Source organism: Ciona robusta, unplaced genomic scaffold (assembly GCF_009617815.1).
Source record: "Ciona robusta unplaced genomic scaffold, ASM961781v2 AP042751.1".
NCBI classification, from domain to species: Eukaryota; Metazoa; Chordata; class Ascidiacea; order Phlebobranchia; family Cionidae; genus Ciona; species Ciona robusta.
In genome coordinates this window covers 127,906-153,169 of record NW_028323130.1, presented here as the reverse complement: position 1 = coordinate 153,169, position 25,264 = coordinate 127,906, and the positions used below count along the sequence as shown (strand labels likewise).

At 36.8% G+C, this 25,264-nt stretch overlaps 18 non-coding genes and 54 pseudogenes across 18 annotated transcripts; all 72 read left to right on the top strand.

Moving 5' to 3' along the window:
• The first annotated feature begins 65 nt into the window (after positions 1-65).
• On the top strand, positions 66-174 carry LOC149723180 (5S ribosomal RNA; annotated as a pseudogene).
• A 99-nt stretch (positions 175-273) lies between these two features.
• On the top strand, positions 274-392 carry LOC149723179 (5S ribosomal RNA; annotated as a pseudogene).
• A 291-nt stretch (positions 393-683) lies between these two features.
• Positions 684-802, top strand: LOC149723178 (5S ribosomal RNA). The gene has a single exon (XR_016387028.1). It is a non-coding gene; the product is annotated as a 5S ribosomal RNA (ribosomal RNA).
• Positions 803-902: 100 nt separating this feature from the next.
• On the top strand, positions 903-1,011 carry LOC149723177 (5S ribosomal RNA; annotated as a pseudogene).
• A 100-nt stretch (positions 1,012-1,111) lies between these two features.
• LOC149723176 (5S ribosomal RNA) lies at positions 1,112-1,230 on the top strand (annotated as a pseudogene).
• A 101-nt stretch (positions 1,231-1,331) lies between these two features.
• Positions 1,332-1,450, top strand: LOC149723175 (5S ribosomal RNA; annotated as a pseudogene).
• A 796-nt stretch (positions 1,451-2,246) lies between these two features.
• Positions 2,247-2,365, top strand: LOC149723174 (5S ribosomal RNA; annotated as a pseudogene).
• Positions 2,366-2,464: 99 nt separating this feature from the next.
• LOC149723173 (5S ribosomal RNA) lies at positions 2,465-2,583 on the top strand (annotated as a pseudogene).
• A 99-nt stretch (positions 2,584-2,682) lies between these two features.
• On the top strand, positions 2,683-2,801 carry LOC149723172 (5S ribosomal RNA; annotated as a pseudogene).
• A 99-nt stretch (positions 2,802-2,900) lies between these two features.
• Positions 2,901-3,019, top strand: LOC149723171 (5S ribosomal RNA; annotated as a pseudogene).
• Positions 3,020-3,119: 100 nt separating this feature from the next.
• Positions 3,120-3,238, top strand: LOC149723170 (5S ribosomal RNA). Its single transcript, XR_016387027.1, has one exon. It is a non-coding gene; the product is annotated as a 5S ribosomal RNA (ribosomal RNA).
• A 100-nt stretch (positions 3,239-3,338) lies between these two features.
• On the top strand, positions 3,339-3,447 carry LOC149723169 (5S ribosomal RNA; annotated as a pseudogene).
• Positions 3,448-3,547: 100 nt separating this feature from the next.
• LOC149723168 (5S ribosomal RNA) lies at positions 3,548-3,666 on the top strand (annotated as a pseudogene).
• Positions 3,667-3,765: 99 nt separating this feature from the next.
• LOC149723167 (5S ribosomal RNA) lies at positions 3,766-3,884 on the top strand (annotated as a pseudogene).
• A 652-nt stretch (positions 3,885-4,536) lies between these two features.
• Positions 4,537-4,655, top strand: LOC149723166 (5S ribosomal RNA; annotated as a pseudogene).
• A 99-nt stretch (positions 4,656-4,754) lies between these two features.
• LOC149723165 (5S ribosomal RNA) lies at positions 4,755-4,873 on the top strand (annotated as a pseudogene).
• A 99-nt stretch (positions 4,874-4,972) lies between these two features.
• On the top strand, positions 4,973-5,091 carry LOC149723164 (5S ribosomal RNA; annotated as a pseudogene).
• A 99-nt stretch (positions 5,092-5,190) lies between these two features.
• Positions 5,191-5,309, top strand: LOC149723163 (5S ribosomal RNA). The gene has a single exon (XR_016387127.1). It is a non-coding gene; the product is annotated as a 5S ribosomal RNA (ribosomal RNA).
• A 308-nt stretch (positions 5,310-5,617) lies between these two features.
• Positions 5,618-5,736, top strand: LOC149723162 (5S ribosomal RNA; annotated as a pseudogene).
• A 291-nt stretch (positions 5,737-6,027) lies between these two features.
• Positions 6,028-6,146, top strand: LOC149723161 (5S ribosomal RNA). Its single transcript, XR_016387126.1, has one exon. It is a non-coding gene; the product is annotated as a 5S ribosomal RNA (ribosomal RNA).
• A 100-nt stretch (positions 6,147-6,246) lies between these two features.
• Positions 6,247-6,355, top strand: LOC149723160 (5S ribosomal RNA; annotated as a pseudogene).
• Positions 6,356-6,455: 100 nt separating this feature from the next.
• On the top strand, positions 6,456-6,574 carry LOC149723159 (5S ribosomal RNA; annotated as a pseudogene).
• Positions 6,575-6,673: 99 nt separating this feature from the next.
• On the top strand, positions 6,674-6,792 carry LOC149723158 (5S ribosomal RNA; annotated as a pseudogene).
• A 6,566-nt stretch (positions 6,793-13,358) lies between these two features.
• Positions 13,359-13,467, top strand: LOC149723157 (5S ribosomal RNA; annotated as a pseudogene).
• Positions 13,468-13,984: 517 nt separating this feature from the next.
• Positions 13,985-14,103, top strand: LOC149723156 (5S ribosomal RNA). The gene has a single exon (XR_016387032.1). It is a non-coding gene; the product is annotated as a 5S ribosomal RNA (ribosomal RNA).
• A 100-nt stretch (positions 14,104-14,203) lies between these two features.
• LOC149723155 (5S ribosomal RNA) lies at positions 14,204-14,322 on the top strand. The gene has a single exon (XR_016387125.1). It is a non-coding gene; the product is annotated as a 5S ribosomal RNA (ribosomal RNA).
• A 99-nt stretch (positions 14,323-14,421) lies between these two features.
• On the top strand, positions 14,422-14,530 carry LOC149723154 (5S ribosomal RNA; annotated as a pseudogene).
• Positions 14,531-14,838: 308 nt separating this feature from the next.
• Positions 14,839-14,957, top strand: LOC149723153 (5S ribosomal RNA). Its single transcript, XR_016387124.1, has one exon. It is a non-coding gene; the product is annotated as a 5S ribosomal RNA (ribosomal RNA).
• A 100-nt stretch (positions 14,958-15,057) lies between these two features.
• LOC149723152 (5S ribosomal RNA) lies at positions 15,058-15,176 on the top strand (annotated as a pseudogene).
• A 99-nt stretch (positions 15,177-15,275) lies between these two features.
• Positions 15,276-15,394, top strand: LOC149723151 (5S ribosomal RNA). Its single transcript, XR_016387123.1, has one exon. It is a non-coding gene; the product is annotated as a 5S ribosomal RNA (ribosomal RNA).
• Positions 15,395-15,494: 100 nt separating this feature from the next.
• LOC149723150 (5S ribosomal RNA) lies at positions 15,495-15,603 on the top strand (annotated as a pseudogene).
• Positions 15,604-15,702: 99 nt separating this feature from the next.
• On the top strand, positions 15,703-15,811 carry LOC149723149 (5S ribosomal RNA; annotated as a pseudogene).
• Positions 15,812-15,910: 99 nt separating this feature from the next.
• Positions 15,911-16,029, top strand: LOC149723148 (5S ribosomal RNA; annotated as a pseudogene).
• Positions 16,030-16,129: 100 nt separating this feature from the next.
• Positions 16,130-16,248, top strand: LOC149723147 (5S ribosomal RNA; annotated as a pseudogene).
• Positions 16,249-16,347: 99 nt separating this feature from the next.
• On the top strand, positions 16,348-16,466 carry LOC149723146 (5S ribosomal RNA). The gene has a single exon (XR_016387121.1). It is a non-coding gene; the product is annotated as a 5S ribosomal RNA (ribosomal RNA).
• Positions 16,467-16,566: 100 nt separating this feature from the next.
• On the top strand, positions 16,567-16,675 carry LOC149723145 (5S ribosomal RNA; annotated as a pseudogene).
• A 99-nt stretch (positions 16,676-16,774) lies between these two features.
• Positions 16,775-16,883, top strand: LOC149723144 (5S ribosomal RNA; annotated as a pseudogene).
• Positions 16,884-16,982: 99 nt separating this feature from the next.
• Positions 16,983-17,101, top strand: LOC149723143 (5S ribosomal RNA; annotated as a pseudogene).
• Positions 17,102-17,200: 99 nt separating this feature from the next.
• LOC149723142 (5S ribosomal RNA) lies at positions 17,201-17,319 on the top strand. Its single transcript, XR_016387120.1, has one exon. It is a non-coding gene; the product is annotated as a 5S ribosomal RNA (ribosomal RNA).
• Positions 17,320-17,628: 309 nt separating this feature from the next.
• On the top strand, positions 17,629-17,747 carry LOC149723141 (5S ribosomal RNA; annotated as a pseudogene).
• Positions 17,748-17,846: 99 nt separating this feature from the next.
• On the top strand, positions 17,847-17,965 carry LOC149723140 (5S ribosomal RNA). Its single transcript, XR_016387119.1, has one exon. It is a non-coding gene; the product is annotated as a 5S ribosomal RNA (ribosomal RNA).
• Positions 17,966-18,065: 100 nt separating this feature from the next.
• Positions 18,066-18,184, top strand: LOC149723139 (5S ribosomal RNA; annotated as a pseudogene).
• A 100-nt stretch (positions 18,185-18,284) lies between these two features.
• LOC149723138 (5S ribosomal RNA) lies at positions 18,285-18,403 on the top strand. Its single transcript, XR_016387118.1, has one exon. It is a non-coding gene; the product is annotated as a 5S ribosomal RNA (ribosomal RNA).
• Positions 18,404-18,502: 99 nt separating this feature from the next.
• On the top strand, positions 18,503-18,611 carry LOC149723137 (5S ribosomal RNA; annotated as a pseudogene).
• A 100-nt stretch (positions 18,612-18,711) lies between these two features.
• On the top strand, positions 18,712-18,830 carry LOC149723136 (5S ribosomal RNA). Its single transcript, XR_016387117.1, has one exon. It is a non-coding gene; the product is annotated as a 5S ribosomal RNA (ribosomal RNA).
• A 100-nt stretch (positions 18,831-18,930) lies between these two features.
• LOC149723135 (5S ribosomal RNA) lies at positions 18,931-19,039 on the top strand (annotated as a pseudogene).
• Positions 19,040-19,138: 99 nt separating this feature from the next.
• LOC149723134 (5S ribosomal RNA) lies at positions 19,139-19,257 on the top strand (annotated as a pseudogene).
• Positions 19,258-19,356: 99 nt separating this feature from the next.
• Positions 19,357-19,475, top strand: LOC149723133 (5S ribosomal RNA). The gene has a single exon (XR_016387054.1). It is a non-coding gene; the product is annotated as a 5S ribosomal RNA (ribosomal RNA).
• Positions 19,476-19,574: 99 nt separating this feature from the next.
• LOC149723132 (5S ribosomal RNA) lies at positions 19,575-19,693 on the top strand. Its single transcript, XR_016387116.1, has one exon. It is a non-coding gene; the product is annotated as a 5S ribosomal RNA (ribosomal RNA).
• A 100-nt stretch (positions 19,694-19,793) lies between these two features.
• LOC149723131 (5S ribosomal RNA) lies at positions 19,794-19,902 on the top strand (annotated as a pseudogene).
• Positions 19,903-20,002: 100 nt separating this feature from the next.
• LOC149723130 (5S ribosomal RNA) lies at positions 20,003-20,121 on the top strand (annotated as a pseudogene).
• A 99-nt stretch (positions 20,122-20,220) lies between these two features.
• On the top strand, positions 20,221-20,339 carry LOC149723129 (5S ribosomal RNA; annotated as a pseudogene).
• Positions 20,340-20,439: 100 nt separating this feature from the next.
• Positions 20,440-20,558, top strand: LOC149723128 (5S ribosomal RNA; annotated as a pseudogene).
• Positions 20,559-20,657: 99 nt separating this feature from the next.
• On the top strand, positions 20,658-20,776 carry LOC149723127 (5S ribosomal RNA; annotated as a pseudogene).
• Positions 20,777-20,876: 100 nt separating this feature from the next.
• LOC149723126 (5S ribosomal RNA) lies at positions 20,877-20,995 on the top strand (annotated as a pseudogene).
• Positions 20,996-21,094: 99 nt separating this feature from the next.
• LOC149723125 (5S ribosomal RNA) lies at positions 21,095-21,213 on the top strand (annotated as a pseudogene).
• A 99-nt stretch (positions 21,214-21,312) lies between these two features.
• Positions 21,313-21,431, top strand: LOC149723124 (5S ribosomal RNA; annotated as a pseudogene).
• A 100-nt stretch (positions 21,432-21,531) lies between these two features.
• LOC149723123 (5S ribosomal RNA) lies at positions 21,532-21,640 on the top strand (annotated as a pseudogene).
• Positions 21,641-21,739: 99 nt separating this feature from the next.
• On the top strand, positions 21,740-21,859 carry LOC149723122 (5S ribosomal RNA; annotated as a pseudogene).
• A 99-nt stretch (positions 21,860-21,958) lies between these two features.
• LOC149723121 (5S ribosomal RNA) lies at positions 21,959-22,077 on the top strand. The gene has a single exon (XR_016387043.1). It is a non-coding gene; the product is annotated as a 5S ribosomal RNA (ribosomal RNA).
• A 99-nt stretch (positions 22,078-22,176) lies between these two features.
• Positions 22,177-22,295, top strand: LOC149723120 (5S ribosomal RNA). Its single transcript, XR_016387115.1, has one exon. It is a non-coding gene; the product is annotated as a 5S ribosomal RNA (ribosomal RNA).
• A 100-nt stretch (positions 22,296-22,395) lies between these two features.
• On the top strand, positions 22,396-22,504 carry LOC149723119 (5S ribosomal RNA; annotated as a pseudogene).
• A 100-nt stretch (positions 22,505-22,604) lies between these two features.
• On the top strand, positions 22,605-22,723 carry LOC149723118 (5S ribosomal RNA; annotated as a pseudogene).
• Positions 22,724-22,822: 99 nt separating this feature from the next.
• Positions 22,823-22,941, top strand: LOC149723117 (5S ribosomal RNA; annotated as a pseudogene).
• Positions 22,942-23,041: 100 nt separating this feature from the next.
• LOC149723116 (5S ribosomal RNA) lies at positions 23,042-23,160 on the top strand (annotated as a pseudogene).
• Positions 23,161-23,259: 99 nt separating this feature from the next.
• Positions 23,260-23,378, top strand: LOC149723115 (5S ribosomal RNA; annotated as a pseudogene).
• A 99-nt stretch (positions 23,379-23,477) lies between these two features.
• LOC149723114 (5S ribosomal RNA) lies at positions 23,478-23,596 on the top strand (annotated as a pseudogene).
• Positions 23,597-23,695: 99 nt separating this feature from the next.
• Positions 23,696-23,814, top strand: LOC149723113 (5S ribosomal RNA; annotated as a pseudogene).
• Positions 23,815-23,913: 99 nt separating this feature from the next.
• On the top strand, positions 23,914-24,032 carry LOC149723112 (5S ribosomal RNA; annotated as a pseudogene).
• A 500-nt stretch (positions 24,033-24,532) lies between these two features.
• On the top strand, positions 24,533-24,651 carry LOC149723111 (5S ribosomal RNA). Its single transcript, XR_016387114.1, has one exon. It is a non-coding gene; the product is annotated as a 5S ribosomal RNA (ribosomal RNA).
• A 100-nt stretch (positions 24,652-24,751) lies between these two features.
• LOC149723110 (5S ribosomal RNA) lies at positions 24,752-24,860 on the top strand (annotated as a pseudogene).
• A 99-nt stretch (positions 24,861-24,959) lies between these two features.
• LOC149723109 (5S ribosomal RNA) lies at positions 24,960-25,078 on the top strand (annotated as a pseudogene).
• Positions 25,079-25,264: the final 186 nt, after the last annotated feature.

The following is a 25,264-nucleotide window of genomic DNA, read 5'->3' as shown; positions in this document are numbered from 1 at the left end:
TGGTATGAAATGATTTTTTTAATTTACGTTAACAATATATTAATCAAGATTCAAAACATAATTCTGCCTATCTCCATACCAGATTAAAAGTACCCGATCTCGGAAGTCAAGCAATCTCGGGTTCAGTTAGTACTTGAATGGGTGACCGTCTGGGAATACTGAATGAGTTAGGCAATGATTATAAAAGTAAATTTTCAAAAATACGCTTTTGGTATAAAATGAATTTTTAATTTACGTTAACTATATATTAATCAAGATTCAGAACATAATTCTGCCTAACTGCATACCAGATTGAAAGTACCCGATCTCGTCCGATCTCGGAAGTCAAGCAATCTCGGGTTCAGTTAGTACTTGAATGGGTGACCGTCTGGGAATACTGAATGAGTTAGGCAATGATTATGAAACAAAATTTTCAAAAATACGCTTTTGGTATAAAATGAATTTTTAATTTACGTTAACAACATATTAATCAAGATTCAATACATAATTCTGCCTATCTCCATACCAGATTGAAAGTACCCGATCTCGTCCGATCTCGGAAGTCAAGCAATCTCGGGTTCAGTTAGTACTTAATGAGTTAGGCAATGATTATAAAACAAAATTTTCAAAAATACGCTTTTGGTATGAAATGATTTTTTAATTTACCTTAAAAATATATTAATCAAGATTCAAAACATAATTCTGCCTATCTCCATACCAGATTGAAAGTACCCGATCTCGTCCGATCTCGGAAGTCAAGCAATCTCGGGTTCAGTTAGTACTTGAATGGGTGACCGTCTGGGAATACTGAATGAGTTAGGCAATGACTATAAAACAAAATTTTCAAAAATACGCTTTTGGTATGAAATGATTTTTTTAATTTACGTTAACAATATATTAATCAAGATTCAAAACATAATTCTGCCTATCTCCATACCAGATTAAAAGTACCCGATCTCGGAAGTCAAGCAATCTCGGGTTCAGTTAGTACTTGAATGGGTGACCGTCTGGGAATACTGAATGAGTTAGGCAATGATTATAAAACAAAATTTTCAAAAATACGCTTTTGGTATAAAATGATTTTTTTAATTTAGGTTAACAATATATTAATCAAGATTCAAAACATAATTCTGCCTATCTCCATACCAGATTGAAAGTACCCGATCTCTTCCTATCTCGGAAGTCAAGCAATCTCGGGTTCAGTTAGTACTTGAATGGGTGACCGTCCGGGAATACTGAATGAGTTAGGCAATGATTATAAAACAAAAATTTTCAAAAAATACGCTTTAGGTATAAAATGATTTTTTAATTTACCTTAACAATATATTAGTCAAGATTCAATAAAGTATTCTGCCTATCTCCATACCAGATTGAAAGTACCCGATCTCGTCCGATCTCGGAAGTCAAGCAATCTCGGGTTCAGTTAGTACTTGAATGGGTGACCGTCCGGGAATACTGAATGAGTTAGGCAATGATTATAAAACAAAATTTTCAAAAATACGCTTTAGGTATAAAATGATTTTTTAATTTACCTTAACAATATATTAGTCAAGATTCAATAAAGTATTCTGCCTATCTCCATACCAGATTGAAAGTACCCGATCTCGTCCGATCTCGGAAGTCAAGCAATCTCGGGTTCAGTTAGTAATTGAATGGGTGACGCCGGGTCACCCATTCAATTACTAACTGAACCCGAGATTGCTTGACTTCCGAGAGGCCCAGACGGTCACCCATTCAAGTACTAACTGAACCCGAGATTGCTTGACTTCCGAGATCGGACGAGATCGGGTACTTTCAATCTGGTATGGAGATAGGCAGAGTTATGTTTTGAATCTTGATTAATATATTGTTAACGTAAATTAAAAAAATCATTTGTCGGGTCACCCATTCAATTACTAACTGAACCCGAGATTGCTTGACTTCCGAGAGGCCCAGACGGTCACCCATTCAAGTACTAACTGAACCCGAGATTGCTTGACTTCCGAGATCGGACGAGATCGGGTACTTTCAATCTGGTATGGAGATAGGCAGAGTTATGTTTTGAATCTTGATTAATATATTGTTAACGTAAATTAAAAAAATCATTTTATACCAAAAGCGTATTTTTGAAAATTTTGTTTTATAATCATTACCTAACTCATTCAGTATAATACTGAATGAGTTAGGCAATGATTATAAAACAAAATTTTCAAAAATACGCTTTTGGTATAAATTGATTTTTTAATTTACCTTAACAATATATTAATCAAGATTCAATAAAGTATTCTGCCTATCTCCATACCAGATTGAAAGTACCCGTTCTCGTCCGATCTCGGAAGTCAAGCATTCTCGGGTTCAGTTAGTACTTGAATGGGTGACCGTCTGGGAATACTGAATGAGTTAGGCAATGATTATGAAACAAAATTTTCAAAAATACGCTTTTGGTATAAAATGATTTTTTAATTTACGTTAACAACATATTAATCAAGATTCAATACATAAGTCTGCCTATCTCCATACCAGATTGAAAGTACCCGATCTCGTCCGATCTCGGTAGTCAAGCAATCTCGGGTTCAGTTAGTACTTGAATGCGTGACCGTCTGGGAATACTGAATGAGTTAGGCAATGATTAAAAAACAAAATTTTCAAAAATACGCTTTTGGTATAAAATGATTTTTTAATTTACCTTAATAATATATTAGTCAAGATTCAATAAAGTATTCTGCCTATCTCCATACCAGATTGAAAGTACCCGATCTCGTCCGATCTCGGAAGTCAAGCGATCTCGGGTTCAGTTAGTACTTGAATGGGTGACCGTCTGGGAATACTGAATGAGTTAGGCAATGATTACAAAACAAAATTTTCAAAAATACGCTTTTGGTATAAAATGATTTTTTAATTTACCTTAACAATATATTAGTCAAGACTCAATAAAGTATTCTGCCTATCTTCATACCAGATTGAAAGTACCCGATCTCGTCCGATCTCGGAAGTCAAGCAATCTCGGGTTCAGTTAGTACTTGAATGGGTGACCGTCTGGGAATACTGAATGAGTTAGGCAATGATTATAAAACAATATTTTCAAAAATACGCTTTTGGTATAAAATGATTTTTTTAATTTACGTTAACAATATATTAATCAAGATTCAAAACATAACTCTGCCTATCTCCATACCAGATTGAAAGTACCCGATCTCGTCCGATCTCGGAAGTCAAGCAATCTCGGGTTCAGTTAGTACTTGAATGGGTGACCGTCTGGGAATACTGAATGAGTTAGGCAATGACTATAAAACAAAATTTTCAAAAATACGCTTTTGGTATGAAATGATTTTTTTAATTTACGTTAACAATATATTAATCAAGATTCAAAACATAATTCTGCCTATCTCCATACCAGATTAAAAGTACCCGATCTCGGAAGTCAAGCAATCTCGGGTTCAGTTAGTACTTGAATGGGTGACCGTCTGGGAATACTGAATGAGTTAGGCAATGATTATAAAACAAAATTTTCAAAAATACGCTTTTGGTATAAAATGATTTTTTTAATTTAGGTTAACAATATATTAATCAAGATTCAAAACATAATTCTGCCTATCTCCATACCAGATTGAAAGTACCCGATCTCTTCCTATCTCGGAAGTCAAGCAATCTCGGGTTCAGTTAGTACTTGAATGGGTGACCGTCCGGGAATACTGAATGAGTTAGGCAATGATTATAAAACAAAATTTTCAAAAATACGCTTTAGGTATAAAATGATTTTTTAATTTACCTTAACAATATATTAGTCAAGATTCAATAAAGTATTCTGCCTATCTCCATACCAGATTGAAAGTACCCGATCTCGTCCGATCTCGGAAGTCAAGCAATCTCGGGTTCAGTTAGTACTTGAATGGGTGACCGTCCGGGAATACTGAATGAGTTAGGCAATGATTATAAAACAAAATTTTCAAAAATACGCTTTAGGTATAAAATGATTTTTTAATTTACCTTAACAATATATTAGTCAAGATTCAATAAAGTATTCTGCCTATCTCCATACCAGATTGAAAGTACCCGATCTCGTCCGATCTCGGAAGTCAAGCAATCTCGGGTTCAGTTAGTAATTGAATGGGTGACCCATTCAATTACTAACTGAACCCGAGATTGCTTGACTTCCCACCCATTCAATTACTAACTGAACCCGAGATTGCTTGACTTCCGAGAGGCCCAGACGGTCACCCATTCAAGTACTAACTGAACCCGAGATTGCTTGACTTCCGAGATCGGACGAGATCGGGTACTTTCAATCTGGTATGGAGATAGGCAGAGTTATGTTTTGAATCTTGATTAATATATTGTTAACGTAAATTAAAAAAATCATTTTATACCAAAAGCGTATTTTTGAAAATTTTGTTTTATAATCATTACCTAACTCATTCAGTATACTGGGTAATTTTGAATGGGTGCCTAACTCATTCAGTATACTGAATGAGTTAGGCAATGATTATAAAACAAAATTTTCAAAAATACGCTTTTGGTATAAATTGATTTTTTAATTTACCTTAACAATATATTAATCAAGATTCAATAAAGTATTCTGCCTATCTCCATACCAGATTGAAAGTACCCGTTCTCGTCCGATCTCGGAAGTCAAGCATTCTCGGGTTCAGTTAGTACTTGAATGGGTGACCGTCTGGGAATACTGAATGAGTTAGGCAATGATTATGAAACAAAATTTTCAAAAATACGCTTTTGGTATAAAATGATTTTTTAATTTACGTTAACAACATATTAATCAAGATTCAATACATAAGTCTGCCTATCTCCATACCAGATTGAAAGTACCCGATCTCGTCCGATCTCGGTAGTCAAGCAATCTCGGGTTCAGTTAGTACTTGAATGCGTGACCGTCTGGGAATACTGAATGAGTTAGGCAATGATTAAAAAACAAAATTTTCAAAAATACGCTTTTGGTATAAAATGATTTTTTAATTTACCTTAATAATATATTAGTCAAGATTCAATAAAGTATTCTGCCTATCTCCATACCAGATTGAAAGTACCCGATCTCGTCCGATCTCGGAAGTCAAGCGATCTCGGGTTCAGTTAGTACTTGAATGGGTGACCGTCTGGGAATACTGAATGAGTTAGGCAATGATTATAAAACAATATTTTCAAAAATACGCTTTTGGTATAAAATGATTTTTTAATTTACGTTAACAATATATTAATCAAGATTCAAAACATAACTCTGCCTATCTCCATACCAGATTGAAAGTACCCGATCTCGTCCGATCTCGGAAGTCAAGCAATCTCGGGTTCAGTTAGTACTTGAATGGGTGACCGTCTGGGAATACTGAATGAGTTAGGCAATGACTATAAAACAAAATTTTCAAAAATACGCTTTTGGTATGAAATGATTTTTTTAATTTACGTTAACAATATATTAATCAAGATTCAAAACATAATTCTGCCTATCTCCATACCAGATTAAAAGTACCCGATCTCGGAAGTCAAGCAATCTCGGGTTCAGTTAGTACTTGAATGGGTGACCGTCTGGGAATACTGAATGAGTTGGGCAATGATTATAAAAGTAAATTTTCAAAAATACGCTTTTGGTATAAAATGAATTTTTAATTTACGTTAACTATATATTAATCAAGATTCAGAACATAATTCTGCCTAACTACATACCAGATTGAAAGTACCCGATCTCGTCCGATCTCGGAAGTCAAGCAATCTCGGGTTCAGTTAGTACTTGAATGGGTGACCGTCTGGGAATACTGAATGAGTTAGGCAATGATTATGAAACAAAATTTTCAAAAATACGCTTTTGGTATAAAATGAATTTTTAATTTACGTTAACAACATATTAATCAAGATTCAATACATAATTCTGCCTATCTCCATACCAGATTGAAAGTACCCGATCTCGTCCGATCTCGGAAGTCAAGCAATCTCGGGTTCAGTTAGTACTTAATGAGTTAGGCAATGATTATAAAACAAAATTTTCAAAAATACGCTTTTGGTATGAAATGATTTTTTAATTTACCTTAAAAATATATTAATCAAGATTCAAAACATAATTCTGCCTATCTCCATACCAGATTGAAAGTACCCGATCTCGTCCGATCTCGGAAGTCAAGCAATCTCGGGTTCAGTTAGTACTTGAATGGGTGACCGTCTGGGAATACTGAATGAGTTAGGCAATGACTATAAAACAAAATTTTCAAAAATACGCTTTTGGTATGAAATGATTTTTTTAATTTACGTTAACAATATATTAATCAAGATTCAAAACATAATTCTGCCTATCTCCATACCAGATTAAAAGTACCCGATCTCGGAAGTCAAGCAATCTCGGGTTCAGTTAGTACTTGAATGGGTGACCGTCTGGGAATACTGAATGAGTTAGGCAATGATTATAAAACAAAATTTTCAAAAATACGCTTTTGGTATAAAATGATTTTTTTAATTTAGGTTAACAATATATTAATCAAGATTCAAAACATAATTCTGCCTATCTCCATACCAGATTGAAAGTACCCGATCTCTTCCGATCTCGGAAGTCAAGCAATCTCGGGTTCAGTTAGTACTTGAATGGGTGACCGTCCGGGAATACTGAATGAGTTAGGCAATGATTATAAAACAAAATTTTCAAAAATACGCTTTAGGTATAAAATGATTTTTTAATTTACCTTAACAATATATTAGTCAAGATTCAATAAAGTATTCTGCCTATCTCCATACCAGATTGAAAGTACCCGATCTCGTCCGATCTCGGAAGTCAAGCAATCTCGGGTTCAGTTAGTACTTGAATGGGTGACCGTCTGGGAATACTGAATGAGTTAGGTAATGATTTGTAGCAATCCGACCTATATCCATGGAACGGGCAGGGCCGAACCTTACGAGTCCAGAGCCATGAACCCGTGTGACCTACATTCCTTGGGCAAAGTCTACATTCAGCAATGGACATTAAAGCAAGACAACAACAATGGAAGAGAGAGGACTTTCGGTCTATTCTGTGTGACGTCACATTCTCTTATTCGTAACGCCTTTTACCCGTCTTTGTATAAAATCGCCTGCATGCTATTCTGATGATTATTCGATTTAATGACTGTACCAAAATACATATATTCAATTGGATCAAGCTTCAATGAAAATCAAGGAAGGTCAGAAATTGTTGCATTAATCAAAGAGATACAAAGGGCATTCAAAACGTACATAGCAGCTACGATATAGCTAACCGCTACAGCCTGTAAAGTCGGATCTGCGAGAAATCAGAAGTCTATGAATAACAATTAAAAGTAGCGGGGCTATAAATGGTGACCTCGACGTGATGATTTGAACACGTATCCTTCCGCTATTGACAAAGCCGAACACACACGGATCTCTGGAATTACATCTGTTATCTGGGAGAACATCCATTATCTGGGAGAACATCTATTATCTGGGAGTACATCCGTTAATATCTGGTAATCCGCTGTTGCCGTCAACGTTATCTGGAAGTTTCTCGCTCATTATTAGAAGACAGCATTTTCGCCGAGGGAGCAACGATTAAAGATTTACAGTAGTTACGTTTTTGTTATTATTATTGTGTCGATAATATCGTATTTACCCGATTCTTTTATGTTCTGTTGATGTTACGTCTGTATTAATTTTTTAACACCTTCCCGTTTTATTAATTAACTATACTGAATTATTCCCAGATAAGGATCAGACCTCAAATTACTCGGCTGGAAACGTCTGAGACCACAGCAGGCATTATTTCTGTCGGGCGGAATCGAAAACATGGCATTCTATGGGCATTCCATACCATTCACCACCGTACAGACACCGCGAACTACAGCGGCTTCAAACAAGATTACAAATATGCTGGGAACTCCAGCATTTGCCACGTCCACGAACTTATCACCACAAGTCGGATGGGTTCAGGTTAGTGGCGCTTCTTCTGTGTTGCATGATACTGTGAACACACCCATTGACCTTATGACGTTTCCTAACGACGACGCGACACCAGTCCTACGCGCCAGCACCCCGTTTTCACCTGTCGTTTTACCTACGGTGCCTTCCGCCCCCGCATTTAATTCATCCTTAATTCCCGCCGTCAATCCGACTTTTAGCGCCCTTTCCCCTCCCGATTTTTCTAATGGTGTTAATAAATCAAAACCACTTCGAAAATTTTGGCCGGAAGCGGCAGAGTTTTGGTTTAAGTGTACGGAAAGTTGGTTTGGACGGGCAAATGTAAATAGCGAAATTGATAAGTTCCATCTGGTCATTGATGCCCTAAACGAGTCGGAATTTGCTCTTGTCGAATATGCTTTATCTGCCGACACAGACCAGCCTTACAGCGTGCTAAAAGAGACTTTGTTGTACGAGTTTGGTCGGTGTGAAGACGCTAACCTCAACTCGATGTTTGAGACTATAGATATTGGTAATGATTCTCCCAGTCGTTTTGTCCATAAAATGCAGTTGTTCCTTGGCCCTGATCAAAACACTCCGCTTGGGAGAAAATTGATGAGAAACAGACTTTTAAGGTGCCTACCACCGGATGTTAGTTCCAACTTACGTGCACGCAGGGATTTAGATTTTAAGGAGCTGGTTAAATGTGCAGATGAGTTTATGAAAGGCCGACGCGTCGAGTCTCATCTCAGTGCGCATGAGGCGAGGAAACTGGCCCTTACGAACGAATCCTTGGAGAGGCGTGTTGAGATTTTATCCGATAGTGTTCGGAAATTGAATGCATCGGCTGAACGCTCGTCGGTCTCTCCCGGCAGAACAATGGCGAGCGCCGGCTTACCTCGTCCTCATGTCCCGCCATTGCGATATCGCGAGCCGCGTTGGTCTAACACCAGTAGATTGTCAGGTGTCGAGAATGGACCTCAGCGAATGTCAAGCAGCGGCGCGTGGCAGCAGAATAGCGGAAATTTTAGGTATCGTGCGCCTGGTAGGGTCCTTGGAGGCGGTCGCGCATCCGCTGGTTTTTGTTCTTACCACGAACGTTTCGGACCGAATGCCTTTCGGTGTGAGGCTCCGTGCGCTTGGGGATCCAACAATGCAAAAAACTAGTTGGGCGCGTGCATCGGAGGCCGGCGACTCGATCGCGCGCGCGTTTTATTGGATCAGCTGCCAGAGTGCATTCTCATACTAACCCTAAGTCAATTTCGTGTAATGTTAGTAACAAGGGGCAAATCAGGAGACGATCCCGTTTATTTTTTGTTTTTGATAATAACAACAAGTTAAATTTCTTGGTCGACACTGGTGCCGAAGTCTCCGTTGTTCCCCCTTTAGAGGACGATAATTGCCTATACAATTGCTCTGATACGAAGTTGGTTGCTCTCAATGACACAAATATTCGAACATACGGCTGTAAACCACTTTCTGTGTCTCTTGTTGACTGTGGAATTTTTCGCTGGGATTTTCATATTGCAAATGTTCGTTACCCGATTCTGGGCCTTGATTTCTTAGATTATTTCCAAATGATGATTGACGTCAGTAATCGCCGACTATTTTGTATTTCACAACCGCCACGTCGCCTTTCTCAGTCTAACCCCGAACCAGAGTTTATCCCTGCCCCTATACCCGACGTTAAACCGTCCGATGTAGCAAATTTTGACGATTTTCTGCGCCTTTTTCCCACCGCATTTGACGAGTCCCGTTTTTCGTTGCCTGTTCGACATGACGTGGAGCACGAAATTGAAACCACTGGTTACCCGGTTGTCTGTCGTGTACGTAGGCTCGACCCTGTTAAACTGGCCGCTGCTAAAAAGGAAATCACTAAACTTCTGCAGTTAGGCATCATTCGTCCATCAAATTCGAGTTATGCTTCTCCATTACATTTGGTAAAGAAACCTGATGGGTCTTACAGGGTAACGGTTGATTACCGAAACCTCAATCTACACACAATTCCATCCCGATACCCTATTCCTTTAATGGCCGATATGACTGCTCACCTCGCCGGGTCCACGATATTCAGTAAGCTTGACCTTAAATCCGGTTATTTTCAAGTTCCCGTTAAACCTGAACACATACCGATTACAGCCTTTAATTGCCCACTTGGTTTGTTCGAATGGACTCGTCTGAGCCTGGGCCTTCGCAATTCCGGTGCAACCTTTCAACGCCTCATGGATACTATTTTTGGTGATCTTGATTTTATTTTCGTGTATATTGATGACGCAATTGTATATAGCAAAAGTCGGGAGGAACATGTCAGTCATTTATTAACTGTGTTTGAGCGCGTGTTGCAGTACGGCCTTATATTGAACAAGCAGAAGTGTATTTTCGGTGTGGATACAATCGACTTTCTGGGTCACACTGTAACTACCAGCGGTATTTCCCCTCCAGATTCTAAAGTTGATGCTTTGGCCAATTATCCTCGCCCGCAAACAATTCGGGGCCTCAGAACATTCCTGGGCGCTGTGAACTTTTACCATAAATTTATTCCCAACTGTGCTACCATACTGGCACCTCTAAATTCATTGATTTCGCCCACGTTGCCAAAAACTTCTCCGATTTCATGGACAGAAGAAGCAAATAAGGCATTTGAGGATATCAAATCTATCGTGGCCAACAAAGTAACTCTCACCTTCCCTCTCCCCGACGCCCAGACCCGCCTGGTCACTGACGCGAGTGGCGTTGCGGTCGCAGGTGTACTCGAACAAAAGGTCGATGGAGCATGGGCTCCGCTGTCATTTTTTTCCAGAACTCTGACCTCAGCCGAGCGCAACTACAGCACATTCGATTTGGAACTCTTAGCCGTGTATTCGTCTTTGAGGCATTTTCGTTATTATTTGGAGTCCCGGACATTCGTGATACTTACAGACCACAAGCCACTTGTTTCGGCATTGACAGGTAGATTTGAGTCGGCTTCGGCTAGGCAGAGTCGCCATCTCAGCTACATTTCAGAATACAATTGTACAATGGAGTTCCTTAAGGGTGACGAAAATGTAATTGCTGACTGCTTGTCAAGGCCCGAAATTAATGCAATTTTTACTGACTGCGCTTCCATTGTTGATTACGAATCTATGGCAAACGCTCAATCAAATGATAAATCTGTCCAGTCTTTGAGGCAGTCTCCAGAGTCCAGTTTGTGCATTGAAGCCCGAACTCTACCAGTTTCACACGTCACATTATTGGGTGATGTATCTACTGGCTCATTCCGTCCCATTGTTCCCGAGTCATTTCGCCGCGAGATTTTCAATCATTTCCATTCTCTATCACACCCCGGGATACGAGCTTCACAACGACTTATTGCAGAACGCTTTGTCTGGAAGGGCATGAATGCTAATATTAGAGATTACTCTAAGGCATGTCTATCATGCCAACAATCGAAGGTCGGTCGCCATACATTTAGCAGCATTCAAACCATATCTGTTCCTTCCCAACGATTCCACAGCGTCCATATTGATATAGCTGGCCCGCTACCATGTTGCGAAGGTTATCGGTACATCCTGCTAATAATTGATAGATTCACCCGATACCCTATCGTTGTACCCATGACCGATATACGTACCGACACGGTTGTACACGCGTTCTGCTTTCATTGGGTAGCTAACTTTGGTGCGCCTGCACAAATAACGACTGACCGAGGCGCACAGTTCACATCGGCTACCTGGTCCGATTTGGCCAAATTTCTGGGGGCCAAACTCATTTTTACCACCAGTTTTCATCCCATGTCTGACGGTATGGCGGAACGTTTTTTCCGTTCATTAAAAGCATCTATTATGGCTCAAACCAACGAAAATGGTTGGTTAGGCAATCTTCCTTGGGTCATGCTCGGTTTACGGTCTGCATATAAGCAAGATTTAAAATGTTCATGTGCCGAGTTGGTGTACGGCACAACTCTTCGTTTGCCAGGACAATTCTTTGAGAAACCAGACTGCAATGTGGACCAGCGTTCGTTTCTTGGCGATTTGCGAAATCGTATGAACAAACTTCGCCCGACTCTCGCGCGACCTCTACTGCGAAACCCGTCATACATAGATCCCAACCTTTGGTCCTGCTCGCATGTGTTTGTTCGGGTAGATCGTGTCAAAAGGGCACTTGAACGTCCGTACGAAGGTCCTTTCCGAGTTGTTGGACGCGCGAAGAAATACTTCACGATTGACTTTGGCACACGAGTCACTACTGTTTCCATAGACCGCTTAAAACCTGCAAATACTCTATTGGATATAACGACCAGCCTCGAAAATGCTGGTAGTCCAGTTTGCAGAGTGGAAGGTGAAAACGACATTTTTACCATGAACCCTGATGTCAGATCTTTTAACGCAGATCCCAATGCGACCACTGGTTCTTTACCTTTACCCATTCCTCCACAGCAATCTCCGCCGTTCGAGCCCATCATTCCCGATATACCCGTTCGCACCAGCAGGGCTGGCCGGTTACTTCGCCGCCCGGCACGCTGGAAAATTTATGAGACTGATCTTTGAAATTTTAATCGATATTTTGGATTTTTTTTATTGTGCTTTGTATTGTTATTTTTTGGCCTGGCAATAGGAACCTGGTGTCCGGCGCTCGGTAGTATGATCGATGGTGGTGTTCAGCGGTTTCGTGTTAAGCACAGTTTTGAAGGCGTCACAACGCCTTAACCTAATCTCGTCGTACACACAAAAACACAACACCTACACACAATATGTTCATACACCCACCAATAACATATACACGTGTCCGTGATTGCATGTTTGTGATGTTGTGCGACAGTTTTAATGGCGCTTGGTTTTAGATGTTTTTCAGATAAATTGGACACTCCTGATCCTTATCTTATTTCTTCCCCTTTCTATTCGCCTTGTGTGTCGGATTTGCTACAACTGGAACATAACCATTTAAAAGCCAATTTAGTAATTTTTCGTCGGCAAGGGAGGTCTTGTAGCAATCCGACCTATATCCATGGAACGGGCAGGGCCGAACCTTACGAGTCCAGAGCCATGAACCCGTGTGACCTACATTCCTTGGGCAAAGTCTACATTCAGCAATGGACATTAAAGCAAGACAACAACAATGGAAGAGAGAGGACTTTCGGTCTATTCTGTGTGACGTCACATTCTCTTATTCGTAACGCCTTTTACCCGTCTTTGTATAAAATCGCCTGCATGCTATTCTGATGATTATTCGATTTAATGACTGTACCAAAATACATATATTCAATTGGATCAAGCTTCAATGAAAATCAAGGAAGGTCAGAAATTGTTGCATTAATCAAAGAGATACAAAGGGCATTCAAAACGTACATAGCAGCTACGATATAGCTAACCGCTACAGCCTGTAAAGTCGGATCTGCGAGAAATCAGAAGTCTATGAATAACAATTAAAAGTAGCGGGGCTATAGATTATAAAACAAAATTTTCAAAAATACGCTTTTGGTATAAAATGATTTTTTTAATTTACGTTAACAACATATTAATCAAGATTCAAAACATAATTCTGCCTATCTCCATACCAGATTGAAAGTACCCGATCTCGGAAGTCAAGCAATCTCGGGTTCAGTTAGTACTTGAATGGGTGACCGTCTGGGAATACTGAATGAGTTAGGCAATGACTATAAAACAAAATTTTCAAAAATACGCTTTTGGTATGAAATGATTTTTTTAATTTACGTTAACAATATATTAATCAAGATTCAAAACATAATTCTGCCTATCTCCATACCAGATTAAAAGTACCCGATCTCGGAAGTCAAGCAATCTCGGGTTCAGTTAGTACTTGAATGGGTGACCGTCTGGGTATACTGAATGAGTTAGGCAATGATTATAAAACAAAATTTTCAAAAATACGCTTTTGGTATAAAATGATTTTTTTAATTTAGGTTAACAATATATTAATCAAGATTCAAAACATAATTCTGCCTATCTCCATACCAGATTAAAAGTACCCGATCTCGGAAGTCAAGCAATCTCGGGTTCAGTTAGTACTTGAAAGGGTGACCGTCTGGGAATACTGAATGAGTTAGGCAATGATTAAAAAACAAAATTTTCAAAAATACGCTTTTGGTATAAAATGATTTTTTAATTTACCTTAATAATATATTAGTCAAGATTCAATAAAGTATTCTGCCTATCTCCATACCAGATTGAAAGTACCCGATCTCGTCCGATCTCGGAAATCAAGCAATCTCGGGTTCAGTTAGTACTTGAATGGGTGACCGTCTGGGAATACTGAATGAGTTAGGCAATGATTATAAAACAAAATTTTCAAAAATACGCTTTTGGTATAAAATGATTTTTTAAATTTACGTTAACAATATATTAACCAAGATTCAATACGTTATTCTGCCTATCTCCATACCAGATTGAAAGTACCCGATCTCGTCCGATCTCGGAAGTCAAGCAATCTCGGGTTCAGTTAGTACTTGAATGGGTGACCGTCTGGGAATACTGAATGAGTTAGGCAATGATTATAAAACAAAATTTTCAAAAATACGCTTTTGGTATGAAATGATTTTTTAATTTACGTTAACAATATATTAATCAAGATTCAAAACATAATTCTGCCTATCTCCATACCAGATTAAAAGTACCCGATCTCGGAAGTCAAGCAATCTCGGGTTCAGTTAGTACTTGAATGGGTGACCGTCTGGGAATACTGAATGAGTTAGGCAATGATTATAAAACAAAATTTTCAAAAATACGCTTTTGGTATAAAATGATTTTTTTAATTTAGGTTAACAATATATTAATCAAGATTCAAAACATAATTCTGCCTATCTCCATACCAGATTAAAAGTACCCGATCTCGGAAGTCAAGCAATCTCGGGTTCAGTTAGTACTTGAAAGGGTGACCGTCTGGGAATACTGAATGAGTTAGGCAATGATTAAAAAACAAAATTTTCAAAAATACGCTTTTGGTATAAAATGATTTTTTAATTTACCTTAATAATATATTAGTCAAGATTCAATAAAGTATTCTGCCTATCTCCATACCAGATTGAAAGTACCCGATCTCGTCCGATCTCGGAAGTCAAGCAATCTCGGGTTCAGTTAGTACTTGAATGGGTGACCGTCTGGGAATACTGAATGAGTTAGGCAATGATTATAAAACAAAATTTTCAAAAATACGCTTTTGGTATAAAATGATTTTTTAAATTTACGTTAACAATATATTAACCAAGATTCAATACGTTATTCTGCCTATCTCCATACCAGATTGAAAGTACCCGATCTCGTCCGATCTCGGAAGTCAAGCAATCTCGGGTTCAGTTAGTACTTGAATGGGTGACCGTCTGGAAATACTGAATGAGTTAGGCAATGATTATAAAACAATATTTTCAAAAATACGCTTTTGGTATAAAATGATTTTTTAATTTACCTTAACAATATATTAGTCAAGATTCAAAACATAACTCTGCCTATCTCCATACCAGATTGAAAGTACCCGATCTCGTCCGATCTCGGAAGTCAAGCAATCTCGGGTTCAGTTAGTACTTGAATGGGTGACCGTCTGGGAATACTGAATGAGTTAGGCAATGACTATAAAACAAAATTTTCAAAAATACGCTTTTGGTATGAAATGATTTTTTTAATTTACGTTAACAATATATTAATCAAGATTCAGAACATAATTCTGCCTATCTCCATACCAGATTAAAAGTACCCGATCTCGGAAGTCAAGCAATCTCGGGTTCAGTTAGTACTTGAATGGGTGACCGTCTGGGAATACTGAATGAGTTAGGCAATGATTATAAAAGTAAATTTTCAAAAATACGCTTTTGGTATAAAATGAATTTTTAATTTACGTTAACTATATATTAATCAAGATTCAGAACATAATTCTGCCTAACTACATACCAGATTGAAAGTACCCGATCTCGGAAGTCAAGCAATCTCGGGTTCAGTTAGTACTTGAATGGGTGACCGTCTGGGAATACTGAATGAGTTAGGCAATGATTATGAAACAAAATTTTCAAAAATACGCTTTTGGTATAAAATGATTTTTTAATTTACGTTAACAACATATTAATCAAGATTCAATACATAATTCTGCCTATCTCCATACCAGTTTGAAAGTACCCGATCTCGTCCGATCTCGGAAGTCAAGCAATCTCGGGTTCAGTTAGTACTTGAATGGGTGACCGTCTGGGAATACTTAATGAGTTAGGCAATGATTATTAAACAAAATTTTCAAAAATACGCTTTTGGTATAAAATGATTTTTTAAATTTACGTTAACAATATATTAACCAAGATTCAATACGTTATTCTGCCTATCTCCATACCAGATTGAAAGTACCCGATCTCGTCCGATCTCGGAAGTCAAGCAATCTCGGGTTCAGTTAGTACTTGAATGGGTGACCGTCTGGAAATACTGAATGAGTTAGGCAATGATTATAAAACAATATTTTCAAAAATACGCTTTTGGTATAAAATGATTTTTTAATTTACCTTAACAATATATTAGTCAAGATTCAAAACATAACTCTGCCTATCTCCATACCAGATTGAAAGTACCCGATCTCGTCCGATCTCGGAAGTCAAGCAATCTCGGGTTCAGTTAGTACTTGAATGGGTGACCGTCTGGGAATACTGAATGAGTTAGGCAATGACTATAAAACAAAATTTTCAAAAATACGCTTTTGGTATGAAATGATTTTTTTAATTTACGTTAACAATATATTAATCAAGATTCAGAACATAATTCTGCCTATCTCCATACCAGATTAAAAGTACCCGATCTCGGAAGTCAAGCAATCTCGGGTTCAGTTAGTACTTGAATGGGTGACCGTCTGGGAATACTGAATGAGTTAGGCAATGATTATAAAAGTAAATTTTCAAAAATACGCTTTTGGTATAAAATGAATTTTTAATTTACGTTAACTATATATTAATCAAGATTCAGAACATAATTCTGCCTAACTACATACCAGATTGAAAGTACCCGATCTCGGAAGTCAAGCAATCTCGGGTTCAGTTAGTACTTGAATGGGTGACCGTCTGGGAATACTGAATGAGTTAGGCAATGATTATGAAACAAAATTTTCAAAAATACGCTTTTGGTATAAAATGATTTTTTAATTTACGTTAACAACATATTAATCAAGATTCAATACATAATTCTGCCTATCTCCATACCAGTTTGAAAGTACCCGATCTCGTCCGATCTCGGAAGTCAAGCAATCTCGGGTTCAGTTAGTACTTGAATGGGTGACCGTCTGGGAATACTTAATGAGTTAGGCAATGATTATTAAACAAAATTTTCAAAAATACGCTTTTGGTATGAAATGATTTTTTAATTTACCTTAAAAATATATTAATCAAGATTCAAAACATAATTCTGCCTATCTCCATACCAGATTGAAAGTACCCGATCTCGTCCGATCTCGGAAGTCAAGCAATCTCGGGTTCAGTTAGTACTTGAATGGGTGACCGTCTGGGAATACTGAATGAGTTAGGCAATGACTATAAAACAAAATTTTCAAAAATACGCTTTTGGTATGAAATGATTTTTTTAATTTACGTTAACAATATATTAATCAAGATTCAAAACATAATTCTGCCTATCTCCATACCAGATTAAAAGTACCCGATCTCGGAAGTCAAGCAATCTCGGGTTCAGTTAGTACTTGAATAGGTGACCGTCTGGGAATACTGAATGAGTTAGGCAATGATTATAAAACAAAATTTTCAAAAATACGCTTTTGGTATAAAATGATTTTTTTAATTTAGGTTAACAATATATTAATCAAGATTCAAAACATAATTCTGCCTATCTCCATACCAGATTGAAAGTACCCGATCTCTTCCGATCTCGGAAGTCAAGCAATCTCGGGTTCAGTTAGTACTTGAATGGGTGACCGTCCGGGAATACTGAATGAGTTAGGCAATGATTATAAAACAAAATTTTCAAAAATACGCTTAAGGTATAAAATGATTTTTTAATTTACCTTAACAATATATTAGTCAAGATTCAATAAAGTATTCTGCCTATCTCCATACCAGATTGAAAGTACCCGATCTCGTCCGATCTCGGAAGTCAAGCAATCTCGGGTTCAGTTAGTACTTGAATGGGTGACCGTCTGGGAATACTGAATGAGTTAGGCAATGATTATAAAACAAAATTTTCAAAAATACGCTTTTGGTATAAAATGATTTTTTTAATTTACGTTAACAATATATTAATCAAGATTCAAAACATAACTCTGCCTATCTCCATACCAGATTGAAAGTACCCGATCTCGTCCGATCTCGGAAGTCAAGCAATCTCGGGTTCAGTTCGTACTTGAATGGGTGACCGTCTGGGAATACTGAATGAGTTAGGCAATGATTATAAAACAAAATTTTCAAAAATACGCTTTTGGTATAAAATGATTTTTTTAATTTACGTTAACAATATATTAACCAAGATTCAATACGTTATTCTGCCTATCTCCATACCAGATTGAAAGTACCCGATCTCGTCCGATCTCGGAAGTCAAGCAATCTCGGGTTCAGTTAGTACTTGAATGGGTGACCGTCTGGGAATACTGAATGAGTTAGGCAATGATTATAAAACAAAATTTTCAAAAATACGCTTTTGGTATAAAATGATTTTTTAATTTACCTTAACAATATATTAGTCAAGACTCAATAAAGTATTCTGCCTATCTTCATACCAGATTGAAAGTACCCGATCTCGGAAGTCAAGCAATCTCGGGTTCAGTTAGTACTTGAATGGGTGACCGTCTGGGAATACTGAATGAGTTAGGCAATGATTATAAAACAATATTTTCAAAAATACGCTTTTGGTATAAAATGATTTTTTTAATTTACGTTAACAATATATTAATCAAGATTCAAAACATAACTCTGCCTATCTCCATACCAGATTGAAAGTACCCGATCTCGTCCGATCTCGGAAGTCAAGCAATCTCGGGTTCAGTTAGTACTTGAATGGGTGACCGTCTGGGAATACTGAATGAGTTAGGCAATGACTATAAAACAAAATTTTCAAAAATACGCTTTTGGTATGAAATGATTTTTTTAATTTACGTTAACAATATATTAATCAAGATTCAAAACATAATTCTGCCTATCTCCATACCAGATTAAAAGTACCCGATCTCGGAAGTCAAGCAATCTCGGGTTCAGTTAGTACTTGAATGGGTGACCGTCTGGGAATACTGAATGAGTTAGGCAATGATTATAAAAGTAAATTTTCAAAAATACGCTTTTGGTATAAAATGAATTTTTAATTTACGTTAACTATATATTAATCAAGATTCAGAACATAATTCTGCCTAACTACATACCAGATTGAAAGTACCCGATCTCGTCCGATCTCGGAAGTCAAGCAATCTCGGGTTCAGTTAGTACTTGAATGGGTGACCGTCTGGGAATACTGAATGAGTTAGGCAATGATTATGAAACAAAATTTTCAAAAATACGCTTTTGGTATAAAATGATTTTTTAATTTACGTTAACAACATATTAATCAAGATTCAATACATAATTCTGCCTATCTCCATACCAGATTGAAAGTACCCGATCTCGTCCGATCTCGGAAGTCAAGCAATCTCGGGTTCAGTTAGTACTTGAATGGGTGACCGTCTGGGAATACTTAATGAGTTAGGCAATGATTATAAAACAAAATTTTCAAAAATACGCTTTTGGTATGAAATGATTTTTTAATTTACCTTAAAAATATATTAATCAAGATTCAAAACATAATTCTGCCTATCTCCATACCAGATTGAAAGTACCCGATCTCGTCCGATCTCGGAAGTCAAGCAATCTCGGGTTCAGTTAGTACTTGAATGGGTGACCGTCTGGGAATACTGAATGAGTTAGGCAATGACTATAAAACAAAATTTTCAAAAATACGCTTTTGGTATGAAATGATTTTTTTAATTTACGTTAACAATATATTAATCAAGATTCAAAACATAATTCTGCCTATCTCCATACCAGATTAAAAGTACCCGATCTCGGAAGTCAAGCAATCTCGGGTTCAGTTAGTACTTGAATGGGTGACCGTCTGGGAATACTGAATGAGTTAGGCAATGATTATAAAACAAAATTTTCAAAAATACGCTTTTGGTATAAAATGATTTTTTTAATTTAGGTTAACAATATATTAATCAAGATTCAAAACATAATTCTGCCTATCTCCATACCAGATTGAAAGTACCCGATCTCTTCCGATCTCGGAAGTCAAGCAATCTCGGGTTCAGTTAGTACTTGAATGGGTGACCGTCCGGGAATACTGAATGAGTTAGGCAATGATTATAAAACAAAATTTTCAAAAATACGCTTTAGGTATAAAATGATTTTTTAATTTACCTTAACAATATATTAGTCAAGATTCAATAAAGTATTCTGCCTATCTCCATACCAGATTGAAAGTACCCGATCTCGTCCGATCTCGGAAGTCAAGCAATCTCGGGTTCAGTTAGTACTTGAATGGGTGACCGTCTGGGAATACTGAATGAGTTAGGTAATGATTATAAAACAAAATTTTCAAAAATACGCTTTTGGTATAAAATGATTTTTTTAATTTACGTTAACAATATATTAATCAAGATTCAAAACATAACTCTGCCTATCTCCATACCAGATTGAAAGTACCCGATCTCGTCCGATCTCGGAAGTCAAGCAATCTCGGGTTCAGTTAGTAATTGAATGGGTGACCGTCTGGGAATACTGAATGAGTTAGGCAATGATTATAAAACAAAATTTTCAAAAATACGCTTTTGGTATAAATTGATTTTTTAATTTACCTTAACAATATATTAATCAAGATTCAATAAAGTATTCTGCCTATCTCCATACCAGATTGAAAGTACCCGTTCTCGTCCGATCTCGGAAGTCAAGCATTCTCGGGTTCAGTTAGTACTTGAATGGGTGACCGTCTGGGAATACTGAATGAGTTAGGCAATGATTATGAAACAAAATTTTCAAAAATACGCTTTTGGTATAAAATGATTTTTTTAATTTACGTTAACAACATATTAATCAAGATTCAATACATAAGTCTGCCTATCTCCATACCAGATTGAAAGTACCCGATCTCGTCCGATCTCGGTAGTCAAGCAATCTCGGGTTCAGTTAGTACTTGAATGCGTGACCGTCTGGGAATACTGAATGAGTTAGGCAATGATTAAAAAACAAAATTTTCAAAAATACGCTTTTGGTATAAAATGATTTTTTAATTTACCTTAATAATATATTAGTCAAGATTCAATAAAGTATTCTGCCTATCTCCATACCAGATTGAAAGTACCCGATCTCGTCCGATCTCGGAAGTCAAGCGATCTCGGGTTCAGTTAGTACTTGAATGGGTGACCGTCTGGGAATACTGAATGAGTTAGGCAATGATTACAAAACAAAATTTTCAAAAATACGCTTTTGGTATAAAATGATTTTTTAATTTACCTTAACAATATATTAGTCAAGACTCAATAAAGTATTCTGCCTATCTTCATACCAGATTGAAAGTACCCGATCTCGTCCGATCTCGGAAGTCAAGCAATCTCGGGTTCAGTTAGTACTTGAATGGGTGACCGTCTGGGAATACTGAATGAGTTAGGCAATGATTATAAAACAATATTTTCAAAAATACGCTTTTGGTATGAATTGATTTTTTTAATTTACGTTAACAATATATTAATCAAGATTCAAAACATAATTCTGCCTATCTCCATACCAGATTAAAAGTACCCGATCTCGGAAGTCAAGCAATCTCGGGTTCAGTTAGTACTTGAATGGGTGACCGTCTGGGAATACTGAATGAGTTAGGCAATGATTATAACAGTAAATTTTCAAAAATACGCTTTTGGTATAAAATGAATTTTTAATTTACGTTAACTATATATTAATCAAGATTCAGAACATAATTCTGCCTAACTACATACCAGATTGAAAGTACCCGATCTCGTCCGATCTCGGAAGTCAAGCAATTCTCGGGTTCAGTTAGTACTTGAATGGGTGACCGTCTGGGAATACTGAATGAGTTAGGCAATGATTATGAAACAAAATTTTCAAAAATACGCTTTTGGTATAAAATGATTTTTTAATTTACGTTAACAACATATTAATCAAGATTCAATACATAATTCTGCCTATCTCCATACCAGATTGAAAGTACCCGATCTCGTCCGATCTCGGAAGTCAAGCAATCTCGGGTTCAGTTAGTACTTGAATGGGTGACCGTCTGGGAATACTTAATGAGTTAGGCAATGATTATAAAACAAAATTTTCAAAAATACGCTTTTGGTATGAAATGATTTTTTAATTTACCTTAAAAATATATTAATCAAGATTCAAAACATAATTCTGCCTATCTCCATACCAGATTGAAAGTACCCGATCTCGTCCGATCTCGGAAGTCAAGCAATCTCGGGTTCAGTTAGTACTTGAATGGGTGACCGTCTGGGAATACTGAATGAGTTAGGCAATGACTATAAAACAAAATTTTCAAAAATACGCTTTTGGTATGAAATGATTTTTTTAATTTACGTTAACAATATATTAATCAAGATTCAAAACATAATTCTGCCTATCTCCATACCAGATTAAAAGTACCCGATCTCGGAAGTCAAGCAATCTCGGGTTCAGTTAGTACTTGAATGGGTGACCGTCTGGGAATACTGAATGAGTTAGGCAATGATTATAAAACAAAATTTTCAAAAATACGCTTTTGGTATAAAATGATTTTTTTAATTTAGGTTAACAATATATTAATCAAGATTCAAAACATAATTCTGCCTATCTCCATACCAGATTGAAAGTACCCGATCTCTTCCGATCTCGGAAGTCAAGCAATCTCGGGTTCAGTTAGTACTTGAATGGGTGACCGTCCGGGAATACTGAATGAGTTAGGCAATGATTATAAAACAAAATTTTCAAAAATACGCTTTAGGTATAAAATGATTTTTTAATTTACCTTAACAATATATTAGTCAAGATTCAATAAAGTATTCTGCCTATCTCCATACCAGATTGAAAGTACCCGATCTCGTCCGATCTCGGAAGTCAAGCAATCTCGGGTTCAGTTAGTACTTGAATGGGTGACCGTCTGGGAATACTGAATGAGTTAGGTAATGATTATAAAACAAAATTTTCAAAAATACGCTTTTGGTATAAAATGATTTTTTTAATTTACGTTAACAATATATTAATCAAGATTCAAAACATAACTCTGCCTATCTCCATACCAGATTGAAAGTACCCGATCTCGTCCGATCTCGGAAGTCAAGCAATCTCGGGTTCAGTTAGTAATTGAATGGGTGACCGTCTGGGAATACTGAATGAGTTAGGCAATGATTATAAAACAAAATTTTCAAAAATACGCTTTTGGTATAAATTGATTTTTTAATTTACCTTAACAATATATTAATCAAGATTCAATAAAGTATTCTGCCTATCTCCATACCAGATTGAAAGTACCCGTTCTCGTCCGATCTCGGAAGTCAAGCATTCTCGGGTTCAGTTAGTACTTGAATGGGTGACCGTCTGGGAATACTGAATGAGTTAGGCAATGATTATGAAACAAAATTTTCAAAAATACGCTTTTGGTATAAAATGATTTTTTAATTTACGTTAACAACATATTAATCAAGATTCAATACATAAGTCTGCCTATCTCCATACCAGATTGAAAGTACCCGATCTCGTCCGATCTCGGTAGTCAAGCAATCTCGGGTTCAGTTAGTACTTGAATGCGTGACCGTCTGGGAATACTGAATGAGTTAGGCAATGATTAAAAAACAAAATTTTCAAAAATACGCTTTTGGTATAAAATGATTTTTTAATTTACCTTAATAATATATTAGTCAAGATTCAATAAAGTATTCTGCCTATCTCCATACCAGATTGAAAGTACCCGATCTCGTCCGATCTCGGAAGTCAAGCGATCTCGGGTTCAGTTAGTACTTGAATGGGTGACCGTCTGGGAATACTGAATGAGTTAGGCAATGATTACAAAACAAAATTTTCAAAAATACGCTTTTGGTATAAAATGATTTTTTAATTTACCTTAACAATATATTAGTCAAGACTCAATAAAGTATTCTGCCTATCTTCATACCAGATTGAAAGTACCCGATCTCGTCCGATCTCGGAAGTCAAGCAATCTCGGGTTCAGTTAGTACTTGAATGGGTGACCGTCTGGGAATACTGAATGAGTTAGGCAATGATTATAAAACAATATTTTCAAAAATACGCTTTTGGTATGAATTGATTTTTTTAATTTACGTTAACAATATATTAATCAAGATTCAAAACATAATTCTGCCTATTTCCATACCAGATTAAAAGTACCCGATCTCGGAAGTCAAGCAATCTCGGGTTCAGTTAGTACTTGAATGGGTGACCGTCTGGGAATACTGAATGAGTTAGGCAATGATTATAACAGTAAATTTTCAAAAATACGCTTTTGGTATAAAATGAATTTTTAATTTACGTTAACTATATATTAATCAAGATTCAGAACATAATTCTGCCTAACTACATACCAGATTGAAAGTACCCGATCTCGTCCGATCTCGGAAGTCAAGCAATCTCGGGTTCAGTTAGTACTTAATGAGTTAGGCAATGATTATAAAACAAAATTTTCAAAAATACGCTTTTGGTATGAAATGATTTTTTAATTTACCTTAAAAATATATTAATCAAGATTCAAAACATAATTCTGCCTATCTCCATACCAGATTGAAAGTACCCGATCTCGTCCGATCTCGGAAGTCAAGCAATCTCGGGTTCAGTTAGTACTTGAATGGGTGACCGTCTGGGAATACTGAATGAGTTAGGCAATGACTATAAAACAAAATTTTCAAAAATACGCTTTTGGTATGAATTGATTTTTTTAATTTACGTTAACAATATATTAATCAAGATTCAAAACATAATTCTGCCTATCTCCATACCAGATTAAAAGTACCCGATCTCGGAAGTCAAGCAATCTCGGGTTCAGTTAGTACTTGAATGGGTGACCGTCTGGGAATACTGAATGAGTTAGGCAATGATTATAACAGTAAATTTTCAAAAATACGCTTTTGGTATAAAATGAATTTTTAATTTACGTTAACTATATATTAATCAAGATTCAGAACATAATTCTGCCTAACTACATACCAGATTGAAAGTACCCGATCTCGTCCGATCTCGGAAGTCAAGCAATCTCGGGTTCAGTTAGTACTTGAATGGGTGACCGTCTGGGAATACTGAATGAGTTAGGCAATGATTATGAAACAAAATTTTCAAAAATACGCTTTTGGTATAAAATGAATTTTTAATTTACGTTAACAACATATTAATCAAGATTCAATACATAATTCTGCCTATCTCCATACCAGATTGAAAGTACCCGATCTCGTCCGATCTCGGAAGTCAAGCAATCTCGGGTTCAGTTAGTACTTAATGAGT